The following is a 16,388-nucleotide window of genomic DNA, read 5'->3' on the forward strand; positions in this document are numbered from 1 at the left end:
AGAGAGAAGAAGGATATCTTTACATACTTATGCCAAAATATGCTAAGAGAAAGAAGAAAGCTTCATATACCTCTTTGGGGATTAATCGTAACCCAGCTTGCCTCGATATCTCCTTAACCTATTTAACATGAAAGTAATACTAATATTAATAACCTTTCATTTTCCAATTTCCAACTCTGCACCGTATTCATAGGAATCATTCTCTTATCCCTTTCCCTCGACTACTTTGTTACTAGTTCCGAAGCTACCAAAAATCGAGAAGCATTTCCCCTGTAACTTCAAAATTCCTGAGATTTTAACTCGGCTAAAATATAAAAAACCATACCAACAACAAAAACCAGCAGAATATTTATAGTTAACTCACTTTAACCTTACGCAATACAAGCTCCAAACAACTAGCTCCCAACAACGATACAAAAATAGAGTTTTTAGCCTTCCTTTTGGAAAATCTTTTACCATACAAAACGGAGGGTCTGTGGCTGAAATCAGAAGCACCCACACCCTTTTTTGAGTACTTTTCATCCCTGCAATATACAATCCAACTAGATGCAACCGCAGCACCAGATCAGGACACACTACGCGACTTCGGTTTAACTACTATATACCTCACAACCACATCATAATTTCCAATTTGAAATAGAAACCCTTACCTTGCCTGGAACTTGTCAAAATCATCGAAACTTGCCTCGGAAGTTCTTCTTGTGCGACTGAAACTTCATGGCTGTTTGCTAACATTTTGGGGGTGCTACAAACAATAAATTTACATTACTAAACCTTAATACCTTCTTGGTATACCGTAGATAATTAATTCATGAAATGAAATCGAAGAACTTACCTCTTTTTTCCCTCAAATCTGAAACTCTCTCTAGCTTGAGGGTTTCTCTCCTCTTCTTCTATTTTCTAGAATATTCTGATAAAGTAATAACTTAAGATAAAAGGATGACTAAAAGTCATCAACATACATATATATATATATGCTACTTTAAGGGGGACACATGTTATCCCCTAAGTGGTGACACATGTCAAGCCCTAAGTGGTGACACATTTCAAGTCCCTGTTGGGCCAACACATCTGTTTTCTTCAATCACAGGATGCCACATGGTATATGGGGGGTCCACTACCCTCACTACAGATGCTTCCATATGGAAGTCCGTCATCCTGCCACGTGGCACTCTCTCATGGGCTACCACGTGTCTCTTTATTGTCCTCCTCATGGGTTCATAATCTCATCTTATTTTACGAACCTATGTAATCATTTCCACATAAACTTGGTATGTACTCAAATAGTTTAAGTATTTAAGAATTCCAAATTGGTAGCTTACGTAAGTAAGTCTAGTTCAATGACTCATTACTTGGCCTCCAATTTCTTTCGGATTCTCATAACCATATTTCCATTCTTCCTATCTATGGGGTGTCACATTCTCCCTTTTTTAGAGTTGTTTGATAGCGTCATAGATTATCCGGCTCACATAACAACTTATAAGAAGCTTACGATCCTTTCAAGAGAATTAAAAAGCTTAAATAAAACTTAAGAAGCTTAAGAGGTTCAAGAAACTTAAGAAGCTTATGAAGCTTGAGAACCTTCCAAGGTATAAAAGTACGGGGTATAATATGGTGTAACAACTACATCACTCTGTTATCATAAGCATCTATAAACTATTAGTGCTATCTCATATAATAATGTTGAGGAACGTACAACCCAATCCATATACCATATAGTAATGTCGAGGAATATTCGGCCTGATCCAGATATCATATAGTAATGCCAAGGAATATTCGGCGTGATCCAATTATCATATAGTAATACCGAGGAACGTTCGGCCCAATCCGTATATTATATACCATACCCGGACCTTTATGGTACTTATTGAAATATGTATTACAGTATACATGAGTAAGGTAGTGACTAAACATATAGAATCTAAATCATTATCAGAGACGCGACAATGTAAGAAGATTAAGCTATCGTCTAAGGACAAGAATAGTAGTATAGCCATCTCGAGTTCCTTCTAAATTCCATTAAGGCCTATACCACTTAGGATCTCTGGGACCCTATATATGTACTAAAGTAATACTAACAGCTCATAGAATCAGGGATACCCATCCTCACATCGTCCTTAGGTCTAGGAGCTTACGTATCCAGTACTTCTCAACTTATGAATTTCACGGAAAGTAGTTCAACCTACTACGAGAGTTTGACATTTAGAGGTGAATAAGGGATACGAATTACATTTAAGACGTAAGGGTGGAGTTACCCTAGAGCTCGTATCACATTTTACTTACAATTAGGACATGCTAAAGGAAGAGAAAGAATAAGTTTTACCTAGTCTCTAAATTTCCTCAAGGAGTCATCATTTATATACATCGTACCCGGCCCATCATGGGATCGGTATCATAACCTTCTTATTGAATTAACTTACCATCCTAGAACCACACTTATGTCAAAGACATATCAAAAGGAAAGAAGGGTAGATTTACGTACTTATGCCAAAACATGCCAAGAGAAAGGAGATAACTTCACATACTTACTACTCTCCATCATATAGAAGCCTTGAGAGGTAATAACTAAACTAGTATAGGAATTCTACCATCGAGAAGTGAATAACACTTATGAGTCATACTTGGAGTTCTATGAATGGAATTATCCTCAAATTTCGTGTATCGATCACTTAAGGCTAAGACATACAAAAAGAAAAGAAGGATATCTTCACATACCTCTTACGGATTACTCTTACATGTTCGCTTTGTCGTCTCTTGAACCTATTTAACATGAAAGTAATACTAAGGTTAATGACCTTTCACTTTCCAATTTCAAACTCTACACCCAAGTACTCATAGGAGTTATTTCCTTATCCATTACCCTCAACTAGTTTGTTACTAGTTCCGAACCTATGAAAAATTGGGCAGTATCTCCCCTATAACTTCAACATCCCCGAGATTTTAACTCATCCACAATGTCAAAAAACATACCAACAACAAAAACCAGCAGCATATTTACAAGTAAATCACTTCAACCTTAGACAATACAAGCTCCAAATAACTAGCTCGGAACTACGACACAAAAATAAAGTTTTTAATCTTTATTTCGCAAAATCTTTAACCATACAAAATGGAGGGTAGTGTGGATGTAACCAGAAGCACCCACACCATTGTTAAAACACCTTGAAGTGCTGCAACATCCAACCCAACTAGCTGCACCCACAGCACCACAATGACAACCCACTACTCGACTTTGATTTAATGCTAGGGACATCAATTAATTTATTTCTAACATCAAGCATTCTTATGCATTTCTTCCACTTCCAGCCTTATTTAAGACATTTAATATAACACATAACAACATCATAAACTTCAATTTTAAATGGAAAGCCTTACCTTGTCCGAAACTCAACAAAACTTGCCTCAGAACTTACTTTAGCGCACCTAAAACTTCGTAGCTGTTTGATAATGTTTTGCGCTGCTCAAAACCATAAATGTTAATTACTAACACCTTCATAACATCTTGGTTCACCCTAGGTAATTAATTCAAGGAACGAAATCGGAGACTTACCTTTTTTCTCCTCCAAAACTGAAGCTCTCTTTTCTCTCTAGCTCAAATTTCTCTTATATTTTCTTCTAGACTTTTCTTGAATTTTTTTGGATAAAAAGAAACTTAAAGGATAAGGATGACTTAAAAGTCTTCAAACACATCTATACATAGGCCATCTTAAGAGGTGACATATGTCAACCCCTTATAGGGCCAATGCATCACCCCTTCCACTTAGGGGCAGCCACGTGGCATGAGGGGGGGCCCACCCCCTTGCTGCAGCTGCAGCTATATGGTACTCCCTCATGCTGCCGCATGGCACTCTCTCATGGGCTGCCACATGGCACTTTCTTGTCCTCCTCGTGGGTTCGTAATCTCTTCTTACTTTACGAACCTATGTAATCCTTGCCACGTAAACTTTGTATGTACTCAAGTTGTTTAAGTACGTAAGATGCCCAAATTGGTAGCTTACATAAGTAAGTTGAGTTCTACGACTCTTTACTTGGCCTCCAATTCCTTCCGGATTCTCATAACCATATTTCCAAACTTCCCTTCTATGGGGTGTCACATTCTTCCTTCCTTAGAGTTGTTTGATAGCATCATAGATTATCCGGCTCACATGACAAATTATAAGAAGCTTACCATCCTTTTAAGAGACTTAAGAAGCTTAAATAAAACTTAAGAAGCATAAGAGGTTCAAGAAACTTATGAAGCTTTAGAACCTTCCAAGGTACAAAAGTACGGGGTATAATATGGTGTAACAACTACATCACTCTATTATCATAAGCATCTATATACTATTAGTGCTATCTCATATAATAATGCCGAGGAATGTATGACCCAATCCGTATACCATATAGTAATGTCTAGGAATATTCGTCCCAATCTAGATATCATATCGTAATGCCGAGGAATGTTCGGCCCAATCGAGATATCATATAGTAATGACGAGGAACATTCGGGCTGATCCAGATATCATATAGTAATGCTAAAGAACATTTGGCCCTATCTATATATTATATACCATACCCGATCCTTCATGGGACTTAGTGAAAGATGTAGTACAGTATACACGAGTAAGGTAGTGAGTAACCATATATAATCTAAATCACTATCAAAGACTCAACAATTTAAGAAGATTAAGTTATCGCCTAAGGACTAGAATAGTAGGGTAGCCATCTCGAGTGCCTTCTAAATGCCATTAAGGCCTATAACACTTAGGATCTCGGGGACCTTATACATGTACTAAAGTAATACTAATAGCTCATAGAATCAGGGATACCCATCATCATATCGTCCTTAGGTCTAGGAGCTTATATATCCAGTACTTCTCAACCTATGAATTTCAAGGAAAGTTGTCACAACCCAACCCCGTAGGCTGTGAGTGGGTTCTGACTTAGACCCCATTATGTGTATCTATCAGCTACCCTTAAGTTGAACCGTGTGTAAATGTGATGCTATGTACAAACCCCAATGGGTCAAAACCTTTTTCAAGAACCTGTAGCCTCATTCAGCTGTATCATAACAGGAAAAGGCACGCGAGCCGATGAGGCTGCCATACCATGAAAACATTTGCAATATATTGTATGAGAACATTGAAACAAACTTACAAATAACCCACATACATATGTCTACAGACCTCTAAGAGTAGTAACTATAACATATGGCGGGATAGGGCCCCGCCATACACCTGAATAAATAAACATATACATCAATGACCAGTATCAACAGTAAGGCTCTGGAACAGCGAAGCACGTCTAATATAGCTGAGTGGAAACCCTAAGCTAGCAGATATCCAACATGAACATTTGTACCTGCGGGCATAAAATGTAGCCCCCGCAGAGAACGGGGGGTCAGTATGACATATGTACTGAATATATAAAGCATAACATATCATAACTAAAATAATAACTGAAATAGGGATACAGAAAACATGTATAACAGATTACTGTACCTGCAGCTTAGGACATGCAGTCATATACCTTATCATACCCTGTACCCGACCCTTTAGTGAACTCGGTATCATAATTGTTTCATCATAATCATGTGTCATCATATTATCATGTATATCATTTTATTATGTCATCATATACGGCATCATATCATCGCATATGGCATAATCTCGTATGTTATCACAGTATATTCGGTCCACTCTGGGCTTGGGATCACAAATGTATCCCAATACTTTCATATGCATGCCTACATAAAGTATCTGACCCTTTAGTTATGATATGTTATGCTTGGCCCTCTAGTGAGGGACTCAGTGAGTTGTTCATGTCATTGCATTATTATTTCCTCATATAGCGTACCCAGCCCTTTAGTGAGGGACTCGGTGGATAATGCAGTAAACTGCACATGATTATATTCCCGACCCGGGACTCAGTGATAAAAGGGTTAGGGTATACACGAGTAGAGTAGTGAGTAACCATATGCAATTTAAATCATTATCAAGACTCAATGAAGTAGTAAAGATGAATTTTCATTTGAAAATCAGGATGATAGTCATATCAATGGTCTCTTGAATATCACTATTGATCATATCAAAAGAGTCTTAGACATCATAGGCATTTTAGATCGTATCTGAGACTCGATGGAATACTCAAATGTGCTATAATTTAAAAACCAAGACAAGAGTCATATCAAGTACCTTTGGAGTGTCATTATGGTTTGCATCAAAGTAGCACTTTTGAAATGGTCCACTCATATCAAGGAGTAATAAAATATATTTTGGAAGTCAAGAAAATGTCCATCTTAGTGGCTCTCAAAATGGGGAATTCCTTGGGATCACATATACTTTGTCTATTCGTTTTATAAAGTTCGTGCCAAAAAAAGAAGATTAACTTTACCTACTTACTATTTCCCAAGGTATAGAAAACACTTGAGAATCCATAGTTCAATTATTGAAAGAGTTCTAGCTTAAAGGAGTGAATAAGATCATGCTTTATGCCATAATATAAATTACACAAATATAGGATGGTTGGAAACTCTCACATAAATCAAGGCAAAAGGACATAAGTTCTAGGAAATTAAAATGTTAGCCATCCTAGTGTTCTTAAGAATAAGAGCTTTTTGTAGACTTCGTGCATTCTTTGTCCATTTTCTTTCTATGGCTCATGCAAAAATAAGGGATATAATAATCTTTACATACCCTCTACTTTCCATCATAGAGCCATTATATACATATGTGCCATGGAACGTACAACCCGATCCTTAGAGAGTAACATATACCGAGGAATGTTCAGCAGATAGGAGACTCGAGGGTATTTCAAATATTTTAAGAATTCTAATACCAAGTAGTAAATAAAAGTCAAAAGTTATACCTGGAGCTTATAACTGAAACTACCTCCACCTCATATCCTATGCTATTACATTTATACTTAAGACCTTCCAAAAGGAAGAACAAATAGGCTTTACATATACTACTATTCATGATCTAGTAGCCTAGAAAGGCAATAACTCAACTATTACAAGAGTCTTAACATTTCAAAGTGAATACAGTTTATGAATTACACTTGGAGTTTCATGAGTGGAATTATCCCCAAATTTCATATATAAACCATTCATAGCTTATACCTAAGACATGCCCAAAAGAAAAGAAGAATAGCTTTACATACCTGTTATGGGTTAATCTTTGTCCTGGTCGCCTTGTCGTCCCGTGAACCTAGGTAAAATGAAATCAATAGGAACATCAACATCTTTATACCTTTCAGCATCTTACATTACATAAGAGTATTCATAAACCCCATTCCCTCGCTCGCCTTCTCGACTAGTTCCTTAACTAGTTAAGGCGTTAACGAAAACTGGACAGCACCTCCCCTATAATGTGCCCTATCCGAATTCCCAATTATGTCCCTAATACCTATAGCCAACCAACAACATAACCATCAGCTCGTATATATAGAAAACATTGCAAATTATACATTACAACCTCCGAATGACTCGCTCAAAATTATGATATCCAAAATAGGGTTTCTAGTTACTATTTTTCAAAACCTTTAACCGTACGAAGCGTGGAATCGTGTGTATGCAACTAAAAGCTCCCACACCTATTTTAAAACACATTTAGACCCTTAAACACACACCATACAAACATCATCAGCCTCCAAACACACCACACCTCACTTCGACTACAATTTAACTACGACGATTTCAATTTAGATTATTTCTTTCGCTGAGCATACCCATGATTTTTCAATACTTCCATCAGTATAAAAGGTACATAATACACTCCATAACAACCCCATAAAGTCCAAATTTAAAGGAGAAACCTTATCTTATCCGAAATTGTCCAAACAAGTAGAAATCGCGCCTCAGAACCCTTCTTAGCACGCTGAAACTGTGTGGACTGGTTGTTGTCCATTTTAGCTGCACCAATGTCATGACCCAAACCCATAGGCCGTGACTGATGTCCGAACTTGACCCCCCGTACACATATCTATTAGCTGCGGTCATATTGAATCAAAAATAAGATAATATCATGTAACAGAGCACCACTGGTGATAATATTTTCATAAACCTGTAGCCCTTTTCGTTTGTATCACAACATGACAGGTCACGCAAGCCGACAAGGCTGCCATAACATAATAGCATATATCATATATCTTTTAGACCCAGCTGAATCAAACTGACATACACAACCCACATATACACGTCTGCAGACCTCTAAACATATAAATGACAATATATGGCGGGACAGGGCCCCCGCCGTACCCCTAAATGGATAAAACAATTTTTATACATCCGTGGACAGTATCAAAAACTAGGCCCCGATACAATGGAACCTCTTCCAGCTAAACTGCATGGAATCCTAAGCTGACGGACTCCCAAAATCTGTATATATACCTGCGGGCATGAACGCAGCCCACCGAGAAAGGGTGTTAGTACGACATATATAATGAGTATGTAAAATGTAACATAATACACTGGATGTATATTCGAAATAGAGAAGCAGGGGAATAAATTATCAAATCGAAGATATGTACCTGAACTCTGTAAATCACAAAAGCATGCATGCTCAATTTATACAATATAGCTGGCCTTTTCAGGGGTCCGGTGAATCACATCTATATGACCATGATATGCTCGATGCCATCACCACCTTATTACAACACATCATCATATATATACATACGTACCCGGCCCTCTAGTGAGGGGATCGGTGAACAATGCAGTGAATTGTGAACGATAATATACCCGGCCTGGGACTCGGTGAAAGAAGTGTTATAGTATACACGAGTAGAGTTGTGAGTAACTATATGTAATTTAAATCATTATTAGAGACTCGACCAAATAAGGAAGTTACGCTTTTGTTTGAGGACCCGAGTAACGGTGTAGTCATCTCGAGTGTCCTCTAAACACCATTATGGGCTGTCTCCAAAGTAATCTCGGGGACCCTAAACATGTATTAACGTAGGGCCAAATCATTTATGGGATCATAAACACTTAATCTCGTATAGTCTTTAAGGCTTGGAGCCCGTACATTTGGTGCCTCTTTAACATATAAAAGATTCCAAGGAAAGTAGTTCAACTACTATAGGAGTTTAATATTCAGAAGTAATTAAGAGATGTTTAAGAATGTAGTTACCTCGGAGTTCAGATCAGATTCAACTTACAACTAAGACAAGGACATGCCCCAAAAGAAGAAAGAGAATAAGCTTTATATAGTCTATACTTTCCTTCAGGTGATCTTCATATACATATTTCGTACCCAGCCCTTTATGGGGCTCGGTGAACCACTATGGCATTGTAACCTCATTTTTGTATCAAATACATCTCAATGAAAATGAGAGATAGCTTCCCATACATTACATTCTGACACATAGAAGCCCTACTAGGCAATACTTAATCTTCACATGAACTCTAATACTGAACAGTGGATAGGGGTTATGAGGCGTACTCAGAATTCTGGGAATGGAATTATCCCCACACTTCATATACAATTCACTTAAGTCTAAACATTGCCAAAAGGAAAGAAAGATAGTTGTACGAACTTATACCAAAACATGCCAAGAGAAAGCTTTACATACCTCTTGGGAGTTATCCTTTATCCTGCTCGTCTCGTCGTCTTCTAAACTTATTCAATATGAAATTAATACGAATATCAACTACTCTTAACTTTCCAGCATCTTAGGTTATGCCTTAATATTAATGGAATCTATTTCCTTTGTCGTTTCCTCGACTAGTTCTTTAGTTTGTTAAGGCGTTAACGAAAATTGGGCAGCACCTCCCCTATAATGTGCCCTATCCAAATTTACAATTAGGTCCCTAATACCTACAGCCAACCAACAACAATAAACAGCAGCAATTCATACCAACAATATACCACATAAACTCCGAATGACTTATTCAAAAATACGATATCACAATAGGGCGTCTAGCCTTTATTTTGTAACGCCTTTAATTATACGCAACGGGGGGTCATGTGTCTTCAAACAGAATCACCCTAACCCATATTAGAACATATTTAGTCCCTTAAATAACACACCACACCCCTGCAGCAGCAACTCACAAGAACAATGCCTTACCTTGACGACAATTCGACTATAACGACTACAATTTAGTTTATTCCGAGCGCCAAGTATTTCTATGCGATTTTCATATTTCCAGAAACCTATTGGTAATTTAACACACTCTATAACATCTCCATAGAGTCCAAATTAAAAGAAGAAACCTTACCTTACCCGGAATTTACCAAAATTGTCAAATCGCAACTCAGAACTTCTTCAAACGCGCTGAAATTGAGCAGGCTGTTTGTGCGACTTCCTCGCTGCCCCAAGCAGTAAATTTATGTTATTAGAACCCTAAATTCATCGTATTATACCTTAGATAATCTATTTATCGAGTGAAGCTTGGAGGCGTACCTTGGCAGCCCCTAGGCCGTAGCCCTCCTCTCTTCTTCCTCTCACGTTTCTGTCCAATTTTTTTCCAAGTGTACAGCTGAATAAATGACTTCTTATCATCATAATATACATATATATACATATATACATCTCCACGTGCTTGAGGAACACCGTAGCTAATTAATTCACGAAAGAAAAATCAAGGAACTTACCTTAAACATTTCCAACCATGGCTGCCTCTTCTCTCACGTTTTTTTTCTCTTTGGCTGATTTTGGACTCTAAATGACTTAAGATTCATTAATATGTATATATCCACCTTTTAATAAGGTGCCATGTGGCATCCCCCTAGGACGCCACCTAGGCTCATGTGACCCATCATGCACCGCCACGTGGCAGTGGGGTCCACCCCCCAAGCAGGTAGGTGAGTCACCTGCTTGCTTGAGGTGCTTGTTTGTCACCTGCTTGCTTCACTTTCATAAGTTCTTAAACTAGTTTTTGCTCCCTCTCGTAGGTTTGTAATCTCGTCTTATTTTAAGAGCCTATGTAACCCATGCTACCCAAGCTTGGTACGTACTCCAATAGCTTAAGTATGTAAGACTTCCGAGTTTAGCTTACATAGATAAATCGAGTCCTACGACCCATTACTTGGCCTCCAATTCCTTCCAGACTCTTAGGATTTCATTTCCAACCTTCTCTACTATGGGGTATTACATTCTCCCTTCCTTAGATTCATTCAATAGGGTCGTAACTTAAGTGGCTCACATACTAGCTTCTAAGTAATTTAAGGAACCTTCCGAGTTAAAAAATGTAGGGTGTAACATCCTTCCCCCCTTTAGAACATTCATCCCCGAATGTTAAATGCAACTTCCTTTAAGACTTTATATAGATTATAGAGAGGTTCCTTTCCTCTATTCTATCATATATGTTTCCACCTATATTATTAACATACGAGTGCTCAAGAGTTGGAGTTACCTGTAGACATCGGTTATAGGTGTGAATACTTGCGTTTCATGTTCTCTTTAGTTTCCGGTTTTGGTTTTTCCACCGTATCTTAACGGAAGGTACGTCCTTAGTCTACAATCTTCCAGTTTGCCGATCTAAGAGGGTGATAGGTTTTTCTTCACCAGATTTCATCTCCTGGTCCTCATCTATAAAATATACCCTGGGTGACTCGTCAGTACCCTTGCGAAGCATTCTTATGTGATGGACTAGGCGTATAGTTTCCAAATGAGGTGTAAGCTCATCTTACCAATCACGTTGCCCACCTTACGAGTAGCTTCATACAGTATAACATATTCTGGGACAAGTTCCTTTTCTAGGTGACCCTATTATGAATATCCAATCATCAACTTGAACTCTGTATGTCGACGTCGATTATCTGTATATCATTCCTGCCGACTCTGGGCTTTAAGTCAATTACTTGCTTAATCATGTTGGGGCCTTCTTAGCTTAGTCTTTCTAACATCTACCCATCTAATAGGAGACTTACACGTCTTACTTTATTAGTCTTGTATGGAGCCATTGGGGTACCAAAGTGGTAGCCATTATGGTAGGTAATCTTAATAAGTGGTGGACGATCATCTCAGTTGCTCCTAAAGCCAACCATATAATAGTATGCTTAGTCTGTTCAACAGCTTAAGGAAGAATGCGGTACGAAGACCTGTCTGGGCTCCCTATCTTTTCTTGGACTGATCTCTAGACGTTAACCATAATCAAAGTCCCTCTATCTGAGATATTAACTGGGGAAACCTCACAGAACCTTACCATTCTCCATGTTCTATAACTTCCCCTAATTTCAGCAGCATAGGTTCTCTTGATTGGAAGCAAATGGGCCAATTCATTAGCCTACTCACAATAACCCACCTAGCACCCTACTCTTACAGAGTATAAAATGGGTGTGTAATGACGTTGATAACTTGGGAATCGTTAGCCTCATATAGTCCTTTTCGTCTCTTTCCAGAACTTTAACTGACATTCTATCTTTTGGGTTCTGCTTTTCAATCCTTAGGGGTGGATACTGAATAATGTTGCAGCCCCCTCGTGTAATGGCTCTTATAGTTGTTCTGTGCTTTATCTAACATGATCTGGTATACTTCTGATGGAATTTTGGCATATATACTCGCCATCCTGTAGTAACTAGCTAGTTCTGCCAGTTTCGTTTAACCTCTTTCACCACTTTCCTTACCCCCACTTGTAACCTTCTAGATACATTATCCTGTGTCACTCTTTACCTTTACAAGATTATGAGAGGGTACAAGAAATATCCCAGTGCTAGCTCGTTAGTTCTCATGTCTTACCTTGCCTTTCTCTCCCTTATACTACATTCGATGTTGGGGTAGGTCTTTGGTCCAATCGTGGCCATGTCTTACCTTACCCGTAGTACCAATTCCATCTCGGTAGTCTGGCTTAACCTACTTTCGCATTTCTCGGTAATTGATTGTGTCGTCAGTTAGAAATTAGCTAATCCTTCTTATTTTGCTTAAGCCCTTGTTACAATTGCCTTAACGTAATGTATAGTATTCCAGGAACATAATCTCATGTCGTTCCTCCGCCGCTAGTTCCGATTCTTACATCTCGTGTGATCATACCAGCACTAACACATTAAGTTCCATCAGAATTTTGAAGTTAAGCATGCTGGGGTGAGAGTAATACTGGGATGGGTGACCTCCCTGGGAAGTCTTCGTGTAGCATTTCATTGTAATCCTTGTCGTAATATGTGGGGTACTCAACTCAGCTCCAGATTTACCTTAGTGTTGTCTCGCGAGTCTTTATGTTTTGCCCTGTCCTTTCGTCTGTTATCTTGCATCCAGTATTGGCGTAGATCTTTAGCTCTACGATCTTTTTTTTTACTTTGTGTTCTCCTCATTTTCTACCACAGGAGGCTTTCTATTCCTTTTTCTTTGATTATTTATCTATCGCAACATCATTTGCGACTAACTCTATAACCAACATTTTGGCTTTTGGTCTAGCATGTTGTCATTATCCTTCGTAATGTCTCTTAAGTTGGTTGATATCCTTTCATGGTTACACTTTTTTGTTTTTATCCGCAGCTGCCTTCTAGTGTTATGTCAGTCAAGGTCTCGTCAAAAACTTCTTAACGCTGCCTTATGTAGCATTCTGGCTTCCATCCAATTATTGGTAGCTTCCGGACCTTTCTAACTTTGTTCGGCAAGATATCTTGTTGATGTTTAGAAGTCCATCTTAAATATATTCCCATATCGATTGCCTTCACCTTACGTTTGCCATTTTCTCATTAACTTTCCCCCTTTAGAGGGTACTCATACTTTCCTTTGTTTGTACTTATAGTCGTTCCAATTCCAATTAGGCAGTGCTAATATTCCGACGATAAGATTTTCTTGGAGTAGTAGCTTTATCCCAACCTATATCCTGTGCTTCTTGGGGAGAATAGGAGTTGCACCATTTATTCCTTAAGTTTGCCATCCTCGTCCTTTAAGGGTTCCACCATTTTTGGGGCGACGTTGTGTACATGCGTCATTGTTTTTTTGTATCTTAAGCCCCATGCTCTTACTGCGTTCTCAACGCAGGCCTTTAACATAGTCAACGTGTACTAAGTGCGTCTTACTAGTGGTTCCACTTTGTCCGTGCCTACTCGTATCACACTGTTCAATTCATACTTACATATCCCCTTTTTAATTCGTATTCGTATTCAGTCCCTGACATCTCCTTGTGGTGCTTCTGTTCGAAGCTCTTTCCCCAATTAGTCAGTGGAGAACTATAAACGGTTATCATAAATCATTTCCTACTCATTGTTGGAAGAAATCAAAACCTCTTAAATATCACAGTACTTTTTTAGTACTTGACCTACTTGGTCTCCTTTTGAGTTTATCCTCGAGTTATGAACAACTCGTCTAATTTACAATTAGGAGTTGAGGGCTTGGTATATTTTTTTCAAAAGAGTGAAACTCATTCGCGGGACATCCTATCCTTCATTCTGAGCCCTCTATTTATATTCCTACAATACAAATACGGCTGGAGATACCATAATCTGAACTTTACTACTTAAATAAGCTTTTGTTCCTCCGAAATAAAATTCTTCTGGTAAAAAGGGTGCCCCTTGTCGGCGACCTGAAGGATACCTCTTACAGCTTTAGTTAAACACAGTAGGGGTATTTGGTATCAATTTCTCGGACATCTCAAAAATCTATGCTTCATTTCCTTTTCCTTGTTCTAGGAAAATTTCGACAGAGTTTCCTCTATATTTCTTACTTATCCCAAAACCTGCACGCAGAAACTACCAACAATGCCTCATAGGGCCAACATATATATATACATATCATATCACAGCCGCACAGGGCTTTCAATGTCATCTCATAGCGCAACCACACAGGGCTTTCAACGTCAACAATAATATAAAAATACTGGACTTACCTCATATGTCCCACTTCAAACTGTATCTGTTGCACTTTTTGTCTGCTTTTCTTTCAGGTTTCAACTTTATATTTCAATACCTTACCCGACGGATATCTTCCGTGGCTTTACTTCACTTACCTACATGCTTCGTAACTTTCCATGTCGTCAATTACTTCCTTCTGTTGGTGTCGTCCTTCTGTTAAGATCAAAGGTTAGTATAAGGAATTTTTCCTATGATTCGGATCTAAAGCACGATCTCAAATGTATAAGAAAGGTAACATCCTAAATGTCCTATAGCTTCATGTTTATGGATGTCGTGTGCAACACATCGATAACCAAGACTCTACTAGACACGGTCTGCAGACAATCCAAGGACGAACTGCTCTGATACCACTTCTGTCACGACCTAACCCCGTAGGCTGCGATTGGGGTCCGACCTTGACCCCCCGTACACATATCTATTAGCTGCAGTCATATTGAATAGTAAATAAGATAATATCATGTAACAGAGACCCACTAGGCGATAATATTTTCATAAACCTGTAGCCTTTTTCGTTTGTATCACAACATGACAGGGCACGCAAGCCGACAAGGCTGCCATAACATAATAACATATATCATATATCTTTTAGACCCAGCTGAATCAAACTGACATACACAACCCACATATACATATCTGTAGACCTCTAAACATATAAATGACAACATACGGCGGGACAGGGCCCCCGCCGTACCCCTGAATGGATAAAACAATTTTTATACATCCGTGGACAGTATTAAAAACTAGGCCCCGATACAATGGAACCTCTTCCAGCTGAACTACATGGAATCCTAAGCTGACGGACTCCCAAAATCTGTATATATACCTGCGGGCATGAACGCAGCCCCCCGAGAAAGGGTGTTAGTACGACATATATAATGAGTATGTAAAATGTAACATAATACACTGGATGTATATTCGAAATAGAGAAGCAGGGGAACAAATTATCAAATCGAAGATATGTACCTGAACTCTGTGAATCACAAAAGCATGCATGCTCAATTTATACAATATAGCCGGCCTTTTCAGGGGTCCGGTGAATCACATCTATATGACCATGATAGGCTCGATGCCATCACCACCTTATTACAACACATCATCATATATATACATACGTACCCAGCCCTCTAGTGAGGGGATCGGTGAACAATGCAGTGAATTGTGAACGATAATATACCCGGCCTGGGACTCGGTGAAAGAAGTGTTATAGTATACACGAGTAGAGTTGTGAGTAACTATATGTAATTAAAATCATTATTAGAGACTCGACCAAATAAGGAAGTTACGCTTTTGTTTGAGGACCTGAGTAACGGTGTAGTCATCTCGAGTGTCTTCTAAACACCATTATGGGCTGTCTCCAAAGTAATCTCGGGGACCCTAAACATGTATTAACGTAGGGCCAAATCATTTATGGGATCATAAACACTTAATCTCGTATAGTCTTTAAGGCTTGGAGCCCGTACATTTGGTGCCTCTTTAACATATAAAAGATTCCAAGGAAAGTAGTTCAACTACTATAGGAGTTTAATATTCAGAAGTAATTAAGAGATGTTTAAGAATGGAGTTACCTCGGAGTTCAGATCAGATTCAACTTACAACTAAGACAAGGAC

General features: G+C 38.6%; 1 pseudogene; it reads left to right on the forward strand.

The window, feature by feature from the left end:
* The first annotated feature begins 12,940 nt into the window (after positions 1-12,940).
* LOC129883876 (5S ribosomal RNA) lies at positions 12,941-13,060 on the forward strand (annotated as a pseudogene).
* The last annotated feature ends 3,328 nt before the right edge of the window (positions 13,061-16,388 follow it).

The sequence above is a fragment of the Solanum dulcamara genome, chromosome 3, assembly GCF_947179165.1.
Source record: "Solanum dulcamara chromosome 3, daSolDulc1.2, whole genome shotgun sequence".
Lineage (NCBI taxonomy): Eukaryota > Viridiplantae > Streptophyta > Magnoliopsida > Solanales > Solanaceae > Solanum > Solanum dulcamara.